Below are 20,230 nucleotides of genomic sequence, written 5' to 3'. Positions count from 1 at the left end.
TAGGCTAGGGTTCCAGCATCATCAAGCCTTAAGATCAAAATAGGGCATATAGGCTAGGGTTCCAGCGTCATCAAGCCTTAAGATCAAAACAGGGCATATAGGCTAGGGTTCCAAGGCAATTGCCCATGTAGCCCATAAGTTTCTGTAAAAATGCTCATTATCGTGACTGTGGGCAACTTAAAAATGATTCCTAAGGGAAGGTGCAAGAGATCTTGTAAAAATTACTAACCACCCAACTGGCTTCCTTGTAACTTCTATTGCCTGTTACAGCTTATCTCGTGAGATAGATCTTCAAAGACCTTGGTTGGAATGAGCAATTCGAATGCAGCACGGAAAGGTGGTGCTGGTGCAGTGGGTAAACTAGTGGCTGAATAATGGCTACTTGTTTAAGTGAACAGAAATATCAGCAGCAAATTTGGAACAGGGATGTAGCAAGGTTGACTCAGTCGTGAGAAAACAGTGTTAGAAGAACCAGGTTTAAATGACCTAGGTGGATGACATAATCAAAGCACAGAAAGAGAGAAAGAACTGGTTCAGCGCTGGAATCAGGACAGGTGAGTAATATTCCTATAGAAACATTAACGTCCCCTTTGATTGGTGGTAGTTAGAGTTGAGCGAATTTGTTCGGCTTCAGTTCCGAGTACGATTGGCATCGAATATTGTTTTTGCAATATTCGTTGAACACAGCCGTACGTCATTAGAGTCAATGGGAGCAGAAATTACTGAATATGTTCGAAACTGATCATCAAACATACATTCAGCACAAATAGGGTTCGAATATGGCAAATTCATATTCGGAACAAATTTGCTCAACTCTAGTGGTAATGCCATTGAGATGAGGCCTAAATCTGCTCCTGAATGAGGAAATACATACAGTACAGACCAAAAATTTGGACACACCTTCTCATTCAAAGAGTTTTCTTTATTTTCATGACTATGAAAATTGTAGATTCACTCTGAAAGCATCAAAACAATGAATTAACACATGTGGAATTATATAATTAACAAAAAAGTATGAAACAACTGAAAATATGTCTTATATTCTAGGTTCTTCAAAGTAGCCGCCTTTTGCTTTGCTTACTGCGTTGCACACTCTTGACATTCTCTTGATGAGCTTCAAGAGGTAGTCACCAAAAATGGTTTTCACTTCACAGGTGTGCCCTGTCAGGTTCAATAAGTGGGATTTCTTGCCTTATAAATGGGGTTGGGACCATCAGTTGTGTTGTGCTGAAGTCTGGTGGATACACAGCTGATAGTCCTACTGAATAGATTGTTAGAATTTGTATTATGGCAAGAAAAAAGCAGCTAAGTAAAGAAAAATGAGTGGCCATCATTACTTTAAGAAATGAAGGTCAGTCAGTCCACAAAAATTGGGAAAACTTTGAAAGTGTCCCCAAGTGCATTGGCAAAAACCATCAAGCACTACAAAGAAACTGGCTCACATGAGCACTGCCCCAGGAAGGGAAGACCAAGAGTCACCTCTGCTGCGGAGGATAAGTTCATCCGAGTCACCAGCCTCAGAAATCGCAGGTTAACAGCAGCTCAGATTAGAGACCAGGTCAACGCCACACAGAGTTCTAGCAGCAGACACATCTCTACAACAAGTGTTAAGAGGAGACTTTGTGCAACAGGCCTTGATGGTAAAATAGCTGCTAGGAAACCACTGCTAAGGACAGGCAACAAGCAGAAGAGACTTGTTTGGGCTAAAGAACACAAGGAATGGACATTAGACCAGTGGAAATCTGTGCTTTGGTCTGATGAGTCCAAATTTGAGATCTTTGGTTCCAACCATCGTGTCTTTGTGCGACGCAGAAAAGGTGAACGGATGGACTCTACATGCCTGGTTCCCACCATGAAGCATGGAGGAGGAGGTGTGATGGTGTGGGGGTGCTTTGCTGGTGACACTGTTGGGGATTTATTCAAAATTGAAGGCATACTGAACCAGCATGGCTACCACAGCACCTTGCAGCGGCATGCTATTCCATCCGGTTTGCGTTTAGTTGGACCATCATTTAGTTTTCAACAGGACAATGACCCCAAACACACCTCCAGGCTGTGTAAGGGCTATTTGACCAAGAAGGAGAGTGATGGGGTGCTACGCAAGATGACCTGGCCTCCACAGTCACCAGACCTGAACCCAATCGAGATGGTTTGGGGTGAGCTGGACCGCAGAGTGAAGGCAAAAGGGCCAACAAGTGCTAAGCATCTCTGGGAACTCCTTCAAGACTGTTGGAAGACCATTTCCGGTGACTACCTCTTGAAGCTCATCAAGAGAATGCCAAGAGTGTGCAAAGCAGTAATCAAACCAAAAGGTGGCTACTTTGAAGAACCTAGAATATAAGACATATGTTCAGTTGGTTCACACTTTTTTGTTAATTATATAATTCCACATGTGTTAATTCATAGTTTTGATGCCTTCAGAGTGAATCTACAATTTTCATAGTCATAAAAATAAAGAAAACTCTTTGAATGAGAAGGTGTGTCCAAACTTTTGGTCTGTACTGTATACGGTAATCAAACTCAAGGTTTTTCATTAATATACTGAACCACAAGGTATAAACCTTGAGAAGTAAAGAAGTGTTTAGAAAGTGTGGTTCTCGGGCCAGAAATTGTCTTGTTCCATTCTACATGTACACACCGCACTAGAAATATATTCTGCAAGCAAAGCTTCATTCTTAAGAATTTATTTATATTTTTGTAGGCGTCGCATCAGCAATCATATCGAATCCGACAGGCACAGGAAATGCAAGAATTCAGCATTTCTACATCTAATACTGGAAAATGGCCATTTGTGAAGGTTTGTTTTACAACATGTGAATTTCGAAAAAAAAATTACATTTGTTCAATTGCTAGAAAATATTTTTTTTTTCGGTTGATAGGAGAGTTTGGTCCACCACACTAGCGATACAACTTTATTTAAAGTGGATCTGCATGCAAAATCTGTATGTATCAATGCATATATGACTTAGACCTGTTGAGGCTGTTGTACTTAATTAGATAATCATTGTCAAAATGTCTGTGTAAGGCTAGTTTCACATTTGCGCTTTATAGCGCAGCGACGGGTGCGCAGATCGTGCGCTGGCCGTGCGCTAGCAGGATTTTGCCGTGCGCTGCGCACTTTTGAAGGTGTGCCGTGCGCGCCGAAATGCAACATGCTGCGTTCGGCACACATGGGCGCACCTTCAAAAGTGTGCAGCGCACGGTAAAATCCTGCGAGCGCACGGCCAGCGCACGATCTGCGCACCCTATGCTAAAGATAGGGTGCGCAGATCGCAAGCGCCCATGTGCGCTAGTAGGCGGCAATGACCGGATGGGGCGGGCAGAGAGCCGGGAGGGGGCGGGGCTTAGCGGCGGCCGTGCGCAGGCCGTCGCTGCGCTATAAAGCGCAAATGTGAAACTAGCCTTAACCTGATATTAAAATGAGCTTGTTATGTGTCCAGCTACAGAACGAAAGAGTTTCAGTTTAAGTGTATTCAGTATCTGACCATCCATTCTGACTGACAGCTGCAGCTTCTACTAAGAGGTGTGAGACCTCAACAGCAGAGAGGAGGGACACTGAATGACTGTTAATCAGGCTAGATAGGTGGAAATTGAACAAAAGCAGGGAGGAGGGGCACTGAGGAACTGTTTATCAGGCTAGGTGGGAGGAGATTCAGTAATAACAGGGAGGAGGGGCAGTAAGGAGCTGTCAACAGGCTAGGTGGGTGGAGAATTAGCAATAGGAGGAAGAAAGGGGCACTGAGGAACAGTCAATCAGGCTAGGTGGGTGGAGATTCAGTAATAACAGGGAGGAGGGGCAGTAAGGAGCTGTCAACAGGCTAGGTGGGTGGAGAATTAGCAATAGGAGGGAGGAGGGGCACTGAGGAACAGTCAATCAGGCTAGGTGGGTGGAGATTCAGCAATAGCAGGGAGGATGAGCACTGAGGAACTGTCAATCAGGCTAGATGGTGGACAATAGCAGGGAGAAGGAACTGCCAATAAGGCTAGGTGTGGGAAAACTGAATTAAAATGATCAAAAAATTATTTCATATCCATTTTGACATGCATCTTAAAAGTAATTACCCTAGGCTTATCGGGTCTAAGAGAGTTATTTAATAATATATGCAGTTTGTATTGTAAAATCTGGTCACATATTTGCTTTAATAATTGATACATGGCACTCAAATGTTAGTATGAAATAGAAAGGGGTAGCCCAAGGTTCATTCTGTCATTTTATTTTATTAAGGATGGGAAAGTGGCAGTGGTAGACACTTATGTCATGCCAATGGATATGAACATTTCCTTTAGGGCCTTCAATAATGCACACTGCTGTACTTTCCTTGTAGGTAAACTAGGGAGGTGCAAATACATTGAATGAGCAATGGCTACCAGCTATCAGCCTTGTTGTCTTTGCAGAAATGGAGATTAATAATGTGAATATATACAGTGTTATGAATGGTATTCATGCTGGAGTTGCTTCTTGATCGACATATCAAAAATATGACTTATTTGATGCAAAATAATTGCACAAGGATTCTATCACAAGTTGTTTCCAAAATGAAACCTCACTTGTGCCTTTCTGATACTGTAAACTGGCTGCAACAGCCTTGATACATTTCCCCCATAGTTTGCAACAGATGCAGATACACAATTTGGAGGACAATGCTTCCATTACTCACATTTGGAGGTCACATGGTTATGTTGTTTATTCCTTTGTATTTGCAGAGTTCTGATCGGGTCCTTTGTGTTGGAGTATACAACAGCTGCAAGCTTATGCTGTAGGGAATCTACTGAGTGGACAGCAGACGGTGCTGTGTCAACTGTCGATATGTGTGCAGTTCCTTCCTAGACTGTACTGTACGAAATCTCTGGATTTTGCTTGTGTCAGTTCTTCTCTGTAATACACCATTCTGTGATAATGCAGATAGTGGTCACTGCATGTTTCAACTGCAAACAGTCCTCCCACAACGTCTGAGCACTAGAGTTGAGCGAAACAGGTCAGTCAGATTCAAAAATCGCCGACTTTCGCCAAAGTCGGGTTTCGCCGACCGAAACCCGACCATAGTGTGAGGTCGGCCATGCGGTCGTCGACCTGAGCACCAAAGTCGCGTTTCCCATAATGCTTGCAGGCGCCTTTTCTCAGCCAATGAGCAAGGACGCACACTGTGGGCAATGAGATGACATGGGCAGCAACCACCACCATCTTAAAGAAGGGCATTTCAGTGATTGGCTTGCTTTGTGTGGCGTCACAGTGGCTATAAAAGCTCTGACCACCGACCGCCATTTTACTTCTGCCGATCTTAACGTAAGGAGAAGTTGCTGCCGCTGTTTCTCAGTAGGGAGAGAGGCAGGAAAGAAAAGTGATTCTGTGCTTGTGCTGTTAGCAATTATGCTGTACAGTTAGTGTGCAGTGACAAGGGATAATTTTCTTGTGTGCAGTAGCGCTGGTTATTAGGCTGCCTGATAGCTGCATTGCTCTGTGTACACTACAGTGCAGACTGTTTTTTACACAGCACTAATACTTTTATTCTTTTTTTCTGCACAGTTACCGACCGTTCATTTTTTCCCACACCGTATAGAGCTTTACGCTCCTCACACACTACCGTGTACCGTGTGCCGGTGCAGGTATCATGGACAAATACATGCTGACTATCTGTGTGTGACTTCGGAAACAAATACAGAGATTTACATTTTCCCCTACATCGTATACAGCAGTACGCTTCTGATACAGTACCATATATCTGCTGTTTGAATTACGGTGAAATACATACTGGGAGAGCGTCTGTGTGTGACTCCAGAAATAAATACAGAGATTTACATTTTTCCCCTACACCGTATACAGCTGTTCATTTCTGATACAGTACCGTATATATGCTGTTTGGATTATGGTCAAATACATACTGGGTGAGCATCTGTGTGTGACTAAGGAAATATATACGGAGATTTAAATTTTCCCCTACACCGTATACAGCTGTTCGTTTCTGATAGAGTACCATATATCTGCTGTTTGGATCACGGTCAAATACATACTGGGAGAGCATCTGTGTGTGACTACGGAAATAAATACCGAGATTTAAATTTTCCCCTACACCGTATACAGCTGTAAGCTTCTGATACAGTACCGTATATCTGCTGTTTGGATTACGGTCAAATACATACTGGGAAAGTGTCTGTGTGTGACTAAGGAAATATATATGGAGATTTAAATATTTCCCTACATCGTATACAGCTGTACACTCCTCATACAGTACCATATATCTGCTGGTATTTTTGGTACATTTTCCCAAACATGAGGAAGTATGGTGGAAGAGGCTACAGATGTGGGCGGAGGGGGGGCAGCTGGTTCTGATGATGGTGGTTGTGCATCTGCTGGTTATGCCAAAAGCACAATAGCAGCTAAGGCAGAAGGTGTTGATCCTGCGTCATTGTCTGGCTCATAAAGGCCTGGAAGGTTCTCTTTTTTGGGAGTAGGTAAACCGCTTTTAAAGCCGGAGCATCAGGAACAGGTTTTGGCTTACATTGCCGAAACAGCCTCCTGCTCTATCACCTCCTCTTCGGAAGTTTCAAAAACTGCAAGCACTGAGTCATCAGTGCAGGCTTCTGGTCAGGAACAACACCTTTCCTTGTGTCCTTCACCCCCATCAAAAGTGAAAGATGCACCAGGCTGCACTTCAGATTACTCCATGGAGCTCTTTTCACATACCATGCCTGGGTTACCAAGTCAAATCATGAATTCTCCAGTCCAAGATTAATCTAACATGGAGTGCACTGATGCACAGCCACTGCTAGATGATTCTGCTGGTACATTGATCCAGAGCACTTCATTGCCCTCGCAGTCTATTGAGCCAGAATCTGACCCTGATGAAACTCAGGTGCCCCTTCCTGCATACTATACCACCTTACACGGTTACACAGAGGAAGGTGCAACTGAAATTGAAGAAGAGGTGATGGATTACCCAGATGTTGACCCGGATTGGCATCCATTGGGGGAAGAGGGTGCCACTGGCAATAGCTCAAAAGAGGAGAAGGATCCGCAGCAGGCATCGACATCACAGCAGCGGTTATCTGGTAGGCCTGTAGCTGTCCAAAAACGTGGTAAAAAAACAGAAAGAGTTGCAGGTCAGCTTGCCCAGACAGTCAAATTAGCACAGTGTGCAAGCCCTGAAAATTTATACCATAGTATGAAGAGTGCAGTGTGGCACTTTTTTGAAAAAAATCCTAATGATCAGGCAAAGGTTATCTGTAAGAAGTGCGGAAGGACCTTTAGCCGAGGGAAAAATCTCCAAAATTTGAATACCAGTTGCATGCTTAGGCATTTAATCACCATGCACTTGCAAGCGTGGATGGATTACGAAACCTCAGGTAGCACATATGCACCTGCTCCGACTGAAAGTAGCCAGCAACGCTCCATTGCTTCCTCCACTGTAAGCCGACCGGTAAGCACACCACCAGCAAGAAATGTTGAGGTGTCGTCGCAAGGCCAAAGCAGTCAGCAAAAGACTGAATCTAGGCCATCACCACCAGCACCACCACCATCACCAATCCCCTCTCAGTCCATCAGGTCCACCACTAGTTCCCCCATATGCAGCTCTCAAGTCCATCTCACCCTAGCAGACACTCTGAGTAGGACAAGAAAGTACTCATCCTCTCATCCGCGTACACTGGCTTTGAGCGCCTACATTGCCAAACTGATCACATTAGAGATGATGCCCTTCCGTTTGCTTGAAAGTGCAGCGTTCCAAGAGCTCATGTCCTACGCTGTCCCACGCTTTGACCTACCCAGTCGGCACTTCTTTTCTAGAAAAGCCATCCCTGCCCTCCACCTGCATGTGAAAGACCGCATTGTCCATGCACTCAAACAATCAGAGAGTGGAAAGGTGCACCTCACAACAGATGCATGGGCCAATAGGCATGGCCAGGGCCGTTACTTGTTCATCACTGCGCACTGGGTTAATGTGGTGGATGCAGGCTCCACATGGGACAGCGGCGGTGGAACAGTGCTGCCTAGCCAACGGTATAGGAAACAGTTGGGTGTAGGCGTTCGACCCTCCTCCTCCTCCTTCAGAAGCCAAAGCTCGTCGACAGAGCGCAGTCGCATAAGCACTCCATCCGCAGCTGCCAGTGTTGCACATGAGGTGTCCCACTATCGAACAACTAGTGGTAAGCGTCAGCAGGCTGTTTTAAAGATGATGTCTTTGGGTGACATCAGACACACCGCGGAGGTACTGAGCAACTACTTGCAGCGAGAAACTGAGTCATGGCTGGGCAGTCTACATCTTGAGTCAGGCAAGGTAGTCAGTGATAACGGCTGTAATTTTCTGGCGGTTATAGCCCTTGCAAAACTCAGACACATACCTTGCCTGGCTCACACCTTGAACCTGGTGGTGCAGTGCTTCCTAAATAATTATCCGGAGTTAACAGCCCTGCTCCATAAGGTGCGAAGACTGTGCTCGCAAATCCGTTGCTCGCCCGTAGACTCCAGTCGTATGCAGAGGCTGCAGCAATCGCTCAACCTCCCCAAACACCGCCTAATCATAGACATTGCAACAAGGTGGAACTCCACCATGCACATGGTTGAGAGGCTGTGCGAACAGAGGCAGGCTGTAATGCATTTGTGGGAGGATACACAGGCAGGCAGCTGAGGGCAGACATGGAGTTGTCTGGTGTGCAGTGGTCAAAGCTGAAAGACCTCTGTAAAGTCCTTCAGTGTTTTAAGGAATGCACATGGCTGGTAAGCATGAGCATCCCACTTATGCGTCTGCCCATGCAAACTTTGACGCACATTAAGGATCAGGCATCTGCAGCGGAGGAGGAAGAGGAGGAGGGAAGCTTTGATGACAGTCAGCCATTGTCTGGTCAGGGAACTGTCCTGGACGAGGTAGAGGAAGAAGAGGAAGAGGAGGAGGATGATGAGGGGGATGATTATTTTGGCGAGGAGGATGCTTCTCGGGGGGCAAGAGAAAATGTTGGCTTGCCAAGGTCAGGTACAGGGTTTGTGCGTGACTGGAGGGATGTGGATTTGGCAGAAAGTGCTCCTCCACCCACCACTGACAGTGCATCATTGACACCTGGAACATTGGCCCACATGTGTGATTATCTCTTGCGGATCCTAAAAAGGGACCCCCGCATTGTCAGAATTATGAAGGATGACGACTACTGGTTGGCCAGCATCCTTGATCCACGGTATAAAGGCAAATTACAGAACATCATGCCACAAGAGAACCTAGAGCTAATATTGGCGAACAAACAAGCAACTCTGGTAAACCGTTTGTTAGAGGCATTCCCAGCACACAGCAGCGGTGCAGGTTCTACCACGAGCCGTACTGGGCCAAATGGAAGAGGTGTTCATGGTGCACACAGCCGAACTGCAGTTGGAGACAGGGGTTTCATGACCATGTTGTGGACTGATTTCTCGAGGACCGCTCACACGACTGTTAATACTGAATCGATTGCAACAGACAGGAGACAGCAGTTGTCAACTATGGTTCAAAATTACCTCTCCTCCCCTATTGATGTTCTCCCACACAGGTCATTCCCCTTTGACTACTGGGCCTGTAAACTGGACACCTGGCCTGAATTGGCACAATATGCCTTACAGGAGCTCGCTTGCCCTGCTGGTAGTGTGCTAACAGAAAGAGTCTTCAGTGCTGCTGGATCAATCCTGACAGAAAGAAGGACCCGGCTGTCGACCCAAACTGTTGATGATCTCACCTTCATTAAAATTAACCATGCATGGGTTTCAAAGGATTTTGTCCCACCTTCCATGATGACACATAGGTTGCCAGCAAAATGGCTCGCTTTGTCCTCCTCTTCCGCTGACTTCTCCAATTCCTCCATTTGCAGCTGCTGAACGTCCAGCCTACAGCACAACATATGCCAGTTTTTCCACCTCCCTAACTGGGCTGTCCCCCACCAGGCCTGGCGTCAGCACCTGGCGCACCCCGGCAAGTGGCGGTGCCCTGAGCAGTTGGGGGGCCCACTCATGGGTGACGGCACTGGCATAGGGCCCCTCACAGTAGGTCGGTGGCTCTGATGGTGGGGACCCACTCGCCGTTACAGACACTGTCGTACTATGAGGGGCCCTGTGCCAGTGCCGTCGCCCACGAGTGGGCCCCCCCTGCTTGCTCAGGGCACCAGCACTTGCAATACTTACCTCTCCCTGCTCCACCGCTGTGACCTCTTCCGCATTTCCTGACAGTGACATTCAGGTCAGAGAGCACGATGACGTCACATCTGTACGCCCTCTGCCTGAACAGTCCAAATGCACAGAGCTGGAAGATGGCGATGCTGAGGGGTCTAGAGTAGAGCAGTGCCCAGCGAGGAGAGGTATTTCATTTTTTTAATGTTTGGATCTATATATGGGGAGCATTATACACTGGAGAATTATATATGGTGCCCATCATACACTTGAGCATCATAGATATGGCCCATTATACACTGGAGCATCATATGGGGCCCATTACATATGGAGCATTATATGGGCCCATCATACACTGGAGCATTATAAATGGGGCTCATCATACACTGGAGCATCATCTATGGGGCCCATCATACACTGGAGCATCATATACAGGGCCCAGTATACACTTGAGCGTTATAAATGGGGCACATTATATATGAACCAAACAAAGCAAAGCCAATAACAGTCCGAAATGGCAAATATTTCCCATCCAAATTTACAATGTAAAGCAGCAAATGAGATAAAATGTAAATTTAATATACCAATTAAAACAATACCAAAAATAATGTCACCCACAAGTGAATTTTTAAAATGCAGAATGAATGGGTGATCCTCAGAGGATATTTGAAAACACCCAAAAGCATAACATTAGGGATATAGAATGTAGCTGTTAAAACAGACAACAACCTATATGATGGATACAGCATGAAAAATAGCACAATACTATAGCCAATCGCACATGTATATACATGTATAATATTTGAGACCAGACCAGGGGTTCATGCTAACCATTAACTGATCCCCAGGCTCCTGCCCTTACAAGGGCAGTCCACAGCTAGCCCTATATTGCACATGCCCTGCACTTTCCCTATAAGGAGCGTCCCAATGCGTTTCATCCAAGTAACTCTTCAGGGGACTAACTTGTTTAAAGTGCCATAGTGCTATAGCTAAGAGACATACATCCTCCCGCTCTCTATGCTATCTGCTGTCTGCATGTAAGGGAATTGACAGGGTATTGCCTTCCCATTGCTACCTTCCTGTAGGTATACAGAGTATACCTGATGACTCCTGACCGTCTGCATTAACTGGTGAGATTGTTCCTTTTTTTGAAATCTCTTTCCTACTTTGAAATCTTGTTATTTGGGGCTATGAACCCCTGGTCTGGTCTCAAATATTATACATGTATATACATGTGCGATTGGCTATAGTATTGTGCTATTTTTCATGCTGTATCCATCATATAGGTTGTTGTCTGTTTTAACAGCTACATTCTATATCCCTAATGTTATGCTTTTGGGTGTTTTCAAATATCCTCTGAGGATCACCCATTCATTCTGCATTTTAAAAATTCACTTGTGGGTGACATTATTTTTGGTATTGTTTTAATTGGTATATTAAAAGTTACATTTTATCTCATTTGCTGCTTTACATTGCCCATTATATATGGAGCATTATACATTGTTTGCATAATTATTATTAGGCAAGATGTATTTGAGAGGATTCTTTTTCTTATTGAATAACAACTATGTTGTCTATCAACCGAAAAGACTCATAGATATCAAAGCTTCGTATTTTTGGAAGTTGGAGTGGTTTTTTTTTTAGATTTGGCTATCTTAGGAGGATATCTGTTTGTGCAGGTAACTATTACTGTGCAGAATTATTAGGCAACTTAATAAAAACCAAATATATACCCATCTCACTTGTTTGTTTTCACCAGGTAAACCAATATAACAATACAAAATTTAGAAATAAACATTTCTGACATTCAAAACCAAAAAAAAAAAAGGGACCAACATAGCCACCTTTCTTTATGATGACACTCAAAAGCCTTCCATCCATAGATTCTGTCAGTTGCTTGATCTGTTTATTATCAACATTGCGTGCCGCAGCCACCACAGCCTCCCTGACGCTGTTCCGAGAGGTGTAATGTTTTCACTCCTTGTAGCTCTCACATTTTTTGAGGGACCACAGGTTCTCTATGGGGTTCAGATCAGGTGAACACTGGGGCCATGTCATTATTTTTTCTTCTTTTAGACCTTTACTGGCCAGCCACGCTGTTGAGTATTTGGATACATGTGATGGAGCATTGTCCTGCATGAAAATCATGTTTTTCTTGAACGATACCGACTTCTTCCGGTACCACTGCTTGAAGAAGGTGTCTTCCAGAAACTGCCAGTAGGTCTGGGAGTTGAGCTTCACTCCATCCTCAACCCGAAAAAGTCCCACAAGTTGATCTTTGATGATACCAGCCCATACCAGTACCCCACCTCCACCTTGCTGGCGTCTGAGTCGGAGTGGAGCTCTCTGGCCTTTACTGATCCAGCCTCGGGCCCATCCATCTGGCCCATCAAGAGTCTCTCTGATTTCATCAGTCCATAAAACCTTACAAAAATCTGTCTTAACATATTTCTTGGCCCAGTCTTGACGTTTTATCTTATGTTTCTTGTTCAAAGGTGGTCGTTTTCCAGCCTTCCTTACCTTGGCCATGCCCCTGAGTGTGGCACACCTTGTGCTTTTTGATACTCCAGTAACGTTGCAGCTCTGAAATATGGCAAAACTGGTGTCAAATGGCATCTTGGCAGCTTCACGCTTGATTTTCCTCAATTCATGGACAGTTATTTTGAGCCTTTTGTTATCAACACGCTTCTTGCGACCCTGTTGGCTATTTGCTATGAAATGCTTGATTGTTTAGTGATCACGCTTCAAAAGTTTAGCAATTTCAAGACTGCTGCATCCCTCTGCAAGACATCTCTCAATTTTTGACTTTTCAGAGTCCGTCAAATCTCTCTTCTGACCCATTTTGCCAAAGGAAAGGAAGTTACCTAATTATTAAGCACACCTTATATAGCGTGTTTATATCATTTGACCATACCCCTCCTCATTACAGAGATGCAAATCACCTGATTTACATAATTGGCAGTTGGCTTTCAAGCCTATACAGCATGGAGTAGGACAACATGTATAAAAAGAATGATGTCATCAAAATACTCAATTGCCTTATAATTCTGCACACAGTGTATAGGCTCATCATACACTGGAGCATCATCCATGGGGCCCATCATATACTGCAGCATCATATGGGGCCCATTATATATGGAGCATTATATAGGCCCATCATACAATGGAGCATCATCCATGGGGCCCATCATATACTGGAGCATCATTTGGGGTTCATTATTTATGGGGCATCATATAGGATAGGGTATGGAGCATTATATGGAGCACATATGGGGCCTATTCTGTATGGAGCATTATATGGAGCCCATTCTGTGTGGAGCAATATATGGGGCCCATCATATACTGTATGGAGCTTTATATGCGACATATTATACTGTATGGAGAAATATGTGGGGCTCATTCTACTCTATAGGGACCGTCCTATACTATATGGCACATTATATGGGGACCATCATATACTGTAGCATTATGTGAAGCTCATCATATACTGAATGGAACATTATATGGGACCAATTATTCTGTATGGAGCAATATATGGGGCTCATTATTCTGTATGGAGCAATATATGGGGCTCATTATTCTGTATGGCGCACTATGTGGTGGCCATAATACTGTATGGAGGAATATACTGTCCGGTTTTTGAGCTATTGTAGAATTTAAAATAAATATCAGTCATGCAATGTAAGAAGTGAAGTATTTGTCATTGTACTATACCTTTATTTCTCTGCCGTATCGGAGCATCATAAATTGTGGTATGTGTTAAAGGGGCGCACTGACACTCTTTCGCTCGGGGCACATGAAAACCTGGAGCCAGCCCTACCCCCCCCCCACAACTTTAGCCAAATAACCCCCAGTTTTCAATGCGTAACTATTATTATAAAGTAAATTAAGGTTGACAAACTTAAGTAATAAGAATTGATGTCGTTGGCATTGAAATGGGCACTGTAGGTGTGTTTACTGTCCTCCACTCCCTGCCGACTTTGCTTCCCCATTGACGTGCATTGGGTTTCGTGTTTTCCCGATAGTCGGCCGATTTCTTTCGACTCGACTTTTGAGAAAGTCGGGTTTCATGAAACCCGACTCGATCCTAAAAAAGGCAAAGTCGCTCATCCCTACTGAGCACTGCTAATTTTGCTGAAAGCCGAAAACTGCAACACTTGGCTCAATAACTAAGCGCACTTATTTATTTCACAAATTTCTATTCAATTTTTACTTCTCTTGAAAAATTTTGCACTCAGTTCTGTAAGAAAACAGCAACATGTAGAGAAATGCAGATTTTGTAAAGTAACAGAATGAGAGGTCCCTGCTGGCCACAGGTGGTCCAGCAACTTTAATTAAATTTTTCAGCAATTTCTTCAAAATGTATTACTTATCCAAACCTTGACATAGAAATGCGTTTTACACAACCCCAAATCTGTTTGTGTGCATTGGTGTATGTGTGGCCAATAGATAAATACATACTTTAGCAATCTGAGGTATTACATGAACCATTTCTATTTAACCCCTTCACCCCCAAGGGTGGTTTGCACGTTCATGACCGAGCCAGTTTTTACAATCCTGACCACTGTCCCTTTATGAGGTTATAACTCTGGAACGCTTCAACGGATCTAGGCAATTCTGAGACTGTTTTCTCGTGACATATTGTACTTCACTTTAGTGGTAAAAATTTTTCGCTATAACTTGCGTTTATTTATGAAAAAAACAGAAATATGGCGAAAATTTTGAAAATTTTGCAATTTTCAAACTTTGAATTTGTATGCCCTTAAAACAGAGAAATATGTGACACAAAATAGTTACTAAATAACATTTCCCACATGTCTACTTTACATCAGCACAATTTGGGAAACAACATTTTTTTTTGTTAGGAAGTTATAAGGGTTAAAATTTGACAAGCGATTTCTAATTTTTACAACAAAACTTACAAAACCTTTTTTTTAGGGACCACCTCACATTTGAAGTCACTTTGAGGGGTCTATATGGCAGAAAATACCCAAAAGTGACACCATTCTAAAAACTGCACCCCTGAAGCTACTCAAAACCACATTCAAGAAGATTATTAACCCTTCAGGTGCTACCCAGGAGCAGAAGCAACGTGGAAGGAAAAAATGAACATTTAACTTTTTAGTCACAAAAATAATATTTTAGCAACAATTTTTTTATTTTCCCAAGGGTAACAGGAGAAATTGGACCCCAAAAGTTGTTGTCAAATTTCTCCTGAGTACGCTGATACCCAATATGTGGGGGGGAACTACTGTTTGGGCACATGGCAGGGCTCAGAAGGGAAGGAGCCCCGTTTGACTTTTTCAACCTAAAATTGGCTGGAATTGAGATCGGACGCCATGTCGCGTTTGACGAGCGTCTGATGTGCCTAAACAGTGGAAACCCCCCACAAGTGACCCCATTTTGGAAACTAGACCCCCTAAGGAACTTATCTAGATGTGTGGTGACCACTTTGAACCCCCAAGGGCTTCACAGAAGTTTATAACGCCCGGGCGTGAAAATAAAAAATCATATTTTTTCCACAAACATGATCATTTAGTCCCCAATATTTTGTTTTCCCAAGGGTAACAGGAGAAATTGGACTCCAAAGGTTGTTGTCAAATTTGTCCTGAGTATGCTGATACCCAATATGTGGGGGGAACCACTGTTTGGACACATGGCAGGGCTCAGAAGGGAAGGAGCCCCGTTTGACTTTTTCAACCTAAAATTGGCTGGAATTGAGATCGGACGCCATGTCGCGTTTGACGAGCGTCTGATGTGCCTAAACAGTGGAAACCCCCCACAAGTGATTCCATTTTGGAAACTAAACCCCCTAAGGAACTTATCTAGATGTGTGGTGACCACTTTGAACCCCCAAGGGCTTCACAGAAGTTTATAACACCCGGGCATGAAAATAAAAAATCATATTTTTTCCACAAACATGATCATTTAGTCCCCAATATTTTGTTTTCCCAAGGGTAACAGGAGAAATTGGACTCCAAAGGTTGTTGTCAAATTTGTCCTGAGTACGCTGATACCCAATATGTGGGGGGAACCACTGTTTGGGCACATGGCAGGGCTCAGAAGGGAAGGAGCCCCGTTTGACTTTTTCAACCTAAAATTGGCTGGAATTGAGATCGGACGCCATGTCGCATTTGACGAGTGTCTGATGTGCCTAAACAGTGGAAACCCCCCACAAGTGACCCCATTTTGGAAACTAGACCCCCTAGGGAACTTATCTAGATGTGTGATGACCACTTTGAACCCCCAAGGGCTTCACAGAAGTTTATAACACCCGGGCGTGAAAATAAATAATCATATTTTTTCCACAAACATGATCATTTAGTCCCCAATATTTTGTTTTCCCAAGGGTAACAGGAGAATTTGGACCCCAAAGGTTGTTGTCAAATTTGTCCTGAGTATGCTGATACCCAATAGGTGGGGGGGAACCACTGTTTGGGCACGTGGCAGGGCTCAGAAGGGAAGGAGCCCTGTTTGACTTTTTCAACCTAAAATTGGCTGGAATTGAGATCGGACGCCATGTCAAGTTTGATGAGCGTCTGATGTGCCTAAACAGTGGAAACCCCCAACAAGTGACCCCATTTTGGAAACTAGACCCCCTAAGGAACTTATCTAGATGTGTGGTGAGCATTTTGAACCCCAAAGTGTTTCACTAAAGATTATAATGCCCAGGCGTGAAAATATAAAATCCTGTTTTGTTCCCACATAAATGATCATTTAGTCCCCAATTTTTAATTTTTCCAAGAGTAACAGGAGAAATTGGACCCCAAAAGTTGTTGTCCAATTTGTCCTGACTACCCTGATACCCCACATGTGGGAGAAAACTACTGTTTGGGCACACGTCAGGGCTCGAAAGGGAAGTAATGACGTTTTGGAAAGCAGACTTTGATGGAATGGTCTGCGGGCGTCATGTTCCATTTGCAGAGCCCTTGATGTTCCTAAACAGTAGAAACGCCCCACAAGTGACCCCATTTTGGAAACTAGACCCCCTAAGGAACTTATCTAGATGTGTGGTGAGCACTTTGAACCCCCAAGTGTTTCACTAAAGATTATAATGCCCAGGCATGAAAATATAAAATCCTGTTTTGTTCCCACATAAATGATCATTTAGTCCCCAATTTTTAATTTTCCCAAGAGTAACAGGAGAAATTGGACCCCAAAAGTTGTTGTCCAATTTGTCCTGACTACCCTGATACCCCACATGTGGGAGAAAACTACTGTTTGGGCACACGTCAGGGCTCGAAAGGGAAGTAATGACGTTTTGGAAAGCAGACTTTGATGGAATGGTCTGCGGGCGTCATGTTCCATTTGCAGAGCCCTTGATGATCCTAAACAGTAGAAACCCCCCACAAGTGACCCCATTTTGGAAACTAGACCCCCTAAGGAACTTATCTAGATGTGTGGTGAGCACTTTGAATCCCCAAGTGTTTCACTAAAGATTATAATGCCCAGGCGTGAAAATATAAAATCCTGTTTTGTTCCCACATAAATGATCATTTAGTCCCCAATTTTTAATTTTCCCAAGAGTAACAGGAGAAATTGGACCCCAAAAGTTGTTGTCCAATTTGTCCTGAGTACCCTGATACCCCACATGTGGGAGAAAACTACTGTTTGGGCAAACGTCAGGGCTCGAAAGGGAAGTAATGACGTTTTGGAAAGCAGACTTTGATGGAATGGTCTGCGGGCGTCATGTTCCATTTGCAGAGCCCTTGATGTTCCTAAACAGTAGAAACCCCCACAAGTGACCCCATTTTGGAAACTAGACCCCCTAAGGAACTTATCTAGATGTGTGGTGAGCACTTTGAACCCCCAAGTGTTTCACTAAAGATTATAATGCCCAGGCATGAAAATATAAAATCCTGTTTTGTTCCCACATAAATGATCATTTAGTCCCCAATTTTTAATTTTTCCAAGAGTAACAGGAGAAATTGGACCCCAAAAGTTGTTGTCCAATTTGTCCTGACTACCCTGATACCCCACATGTGGGAGAAAACTACTGTTTGGGCACACGTCAGGGCTCGAAAGGGAAGTAATGACGTTTTGGAAAGCAGACTTTGATGGAATGGTCTGCGGGCGTCATGTTCCATTTGCAGAGCCCTTGATGTTCCTAAACAGTAGAAACCCCCCACAAGTGACCCCATTCTGGAAACTAGACCCCCTAAGGAACTTATCTAGATGTGTGGTGAGCATTTTGAACCCCCAAGTGTTTCACTAAAGATTATAATGCCCAGGCGTGAAAATATAAAATCCTGTTTTGTTCCCACATAAATGATCATTTAGTCCCCAATTTTTAATTTTCCCAAGAGTAACAGGAGAAATTGGACCCCAAAAGTTGTTGTCCAATTTGTCCTGAGTACCCTGATACCCCACATGTGGGAGAAAACTACTGTTTGGGCACACGTCAGGGCTCGAAAGGGAAGTAATGACGTTTTGGAAAGCAGACTTTGATGGAATGGTCTGCGGGCGTCATGTTCCATTTGCAGAGCCCTTGATGTTCCTAAACAGTAGAAACCCCGCACAAGTGACCCCATTTTGGAAACTAGACCCCATAAGGAACTTATCTAGATGTGTGGTGAGCATTTTGAACCCCAAAGTGTTTCACTAAAGATTTTAATGCCCAGGCGTGAAAATATAAAATCCTGTTTTGTTCCCACATAAATGATCATTTAGTCCCCAATTTTTAATTTTCCCAAGAGTAACAGGAGAAATTGGACCCCAAAAGTTGTTGTCCAATTTGTCCTGAGTACCCTGATACCCCACATGTGGGAGAAAACTACTGTTTGGGCACACGTCAGGGCTCGAAAGGGAAGTAATGACGTTTTGGAAAGCAGACTTTGATGGAATGGTCTGCGGGCGTCATGTTCCATTTGCAGAGCCCTTGATGTTCCTAAACAGTAGAAACCCCCCACAAGTGACCCCATTTTGGAAACTAGACCCCCTAAGGAACTTATCTAGATGTGTGGTGAGCACTTTGAACCCCCAAGTGTTTCACTAAAGATTATAATGCCCAGGCATGAAAATATAAAATCCTGTTTTGTTCCCACATAAATGATCATTTAGTCCCCAATTTTTAATTTTTCCAAGAGTAACAGGAGAAATTGGACCCCAAAAGTTGTTGTCCAATTTGTCCTGAGTACCCTGATACCCCACATGTGGGAGAAAACTACTGTTTGGGCACACGTCAGGGCTCGAAAGGGAAGTAATGACGTTTTGGAAAGCAGACTTTGATGGAATGGTCTGCGTGCGTCATGTTCCATTTGCAGAGCCCTTGATGTTCCTAAACAGTAGAAAACCCCCACAAGTGACCCCATTTTGGAAACTAGACCCCCTAAGGAACTTATCTAGATGTGTGGTGAGCATTTTGAACCCCCAAGTGTTTCACTAAAGATTATAATGCCCAGGCGTGAAAATATAAAATCCTGTTTTGTTCCCACATAAATGATCATTTAGTCCCCAATTGTTAATTTTCCCAAGAGTAACAGGAGAAATTGGACCCCAAAAGTTGTTGTCCAATTTGTCCTGAGTACCCTGATACCCCACATGTGGGAGAAAACTACTGTTTGGGCACACGTCAGGGCTCGAAAGGGAAGCAATGATGTTTTGGGAAGCAGACTTTGATGGAATGGTCTGCGGGCGTCATGTTCCATTTGCAGAGCCCTTGATGTTCCTAAACAGTAGAAACCCCCCACAAGTGACCCCATTTTGGAAACTAGACCCCCTAAGGAACTTATCTAGATGTGTGGTGAGCACTTTGAACCCCCAAGTGTTTCACTAAAGATTATAATGCCCAGGCGTGAAAATATAAAATCCTGTTTTGTTCCCACATAAATGATCATTTAGTCCCCAATTTTAATTTTCCCAAGAGTAACAGGAGAAATTGGACCTCAAAAGTTGTTGTCCAATTTGTCCTGAGTACCCTGATACCCCACATGTGGGAGAAAACTACTGTTTGGGCACACGTCAGGGCTCGAAAGGGAAGTAATGACGTTTTGGAAAGCAGACTTTGATGGAATGGTCTGCGGGCGTCATGTTCCATTTGCAGAGCCCTTGATGTTCCTAAACAGTAGAAACCCCCCACAAGTGACCCCACTTTGGAAACTAGACCCCCTAAGG

Source organism: Dendrobates tinctorius, unplaced genomic scaffold, assembly GCF_039654945.1.
Source record: "Dendrobates tinctorius isolate UK_male_01 unplaced genomic scaffold, ASM3965494v1 ptg000093l, whole genome shotgun sequence".
Classification (NCBI taxonomy): Eukaryota; Metazoa; Chordata; class Amphibia; order Anura; family Dendrobatidae; genus Dendrobates; species Dendrobates tinctorius.
Note: the sequence above shows the minus strand (reverse complement) of the source record.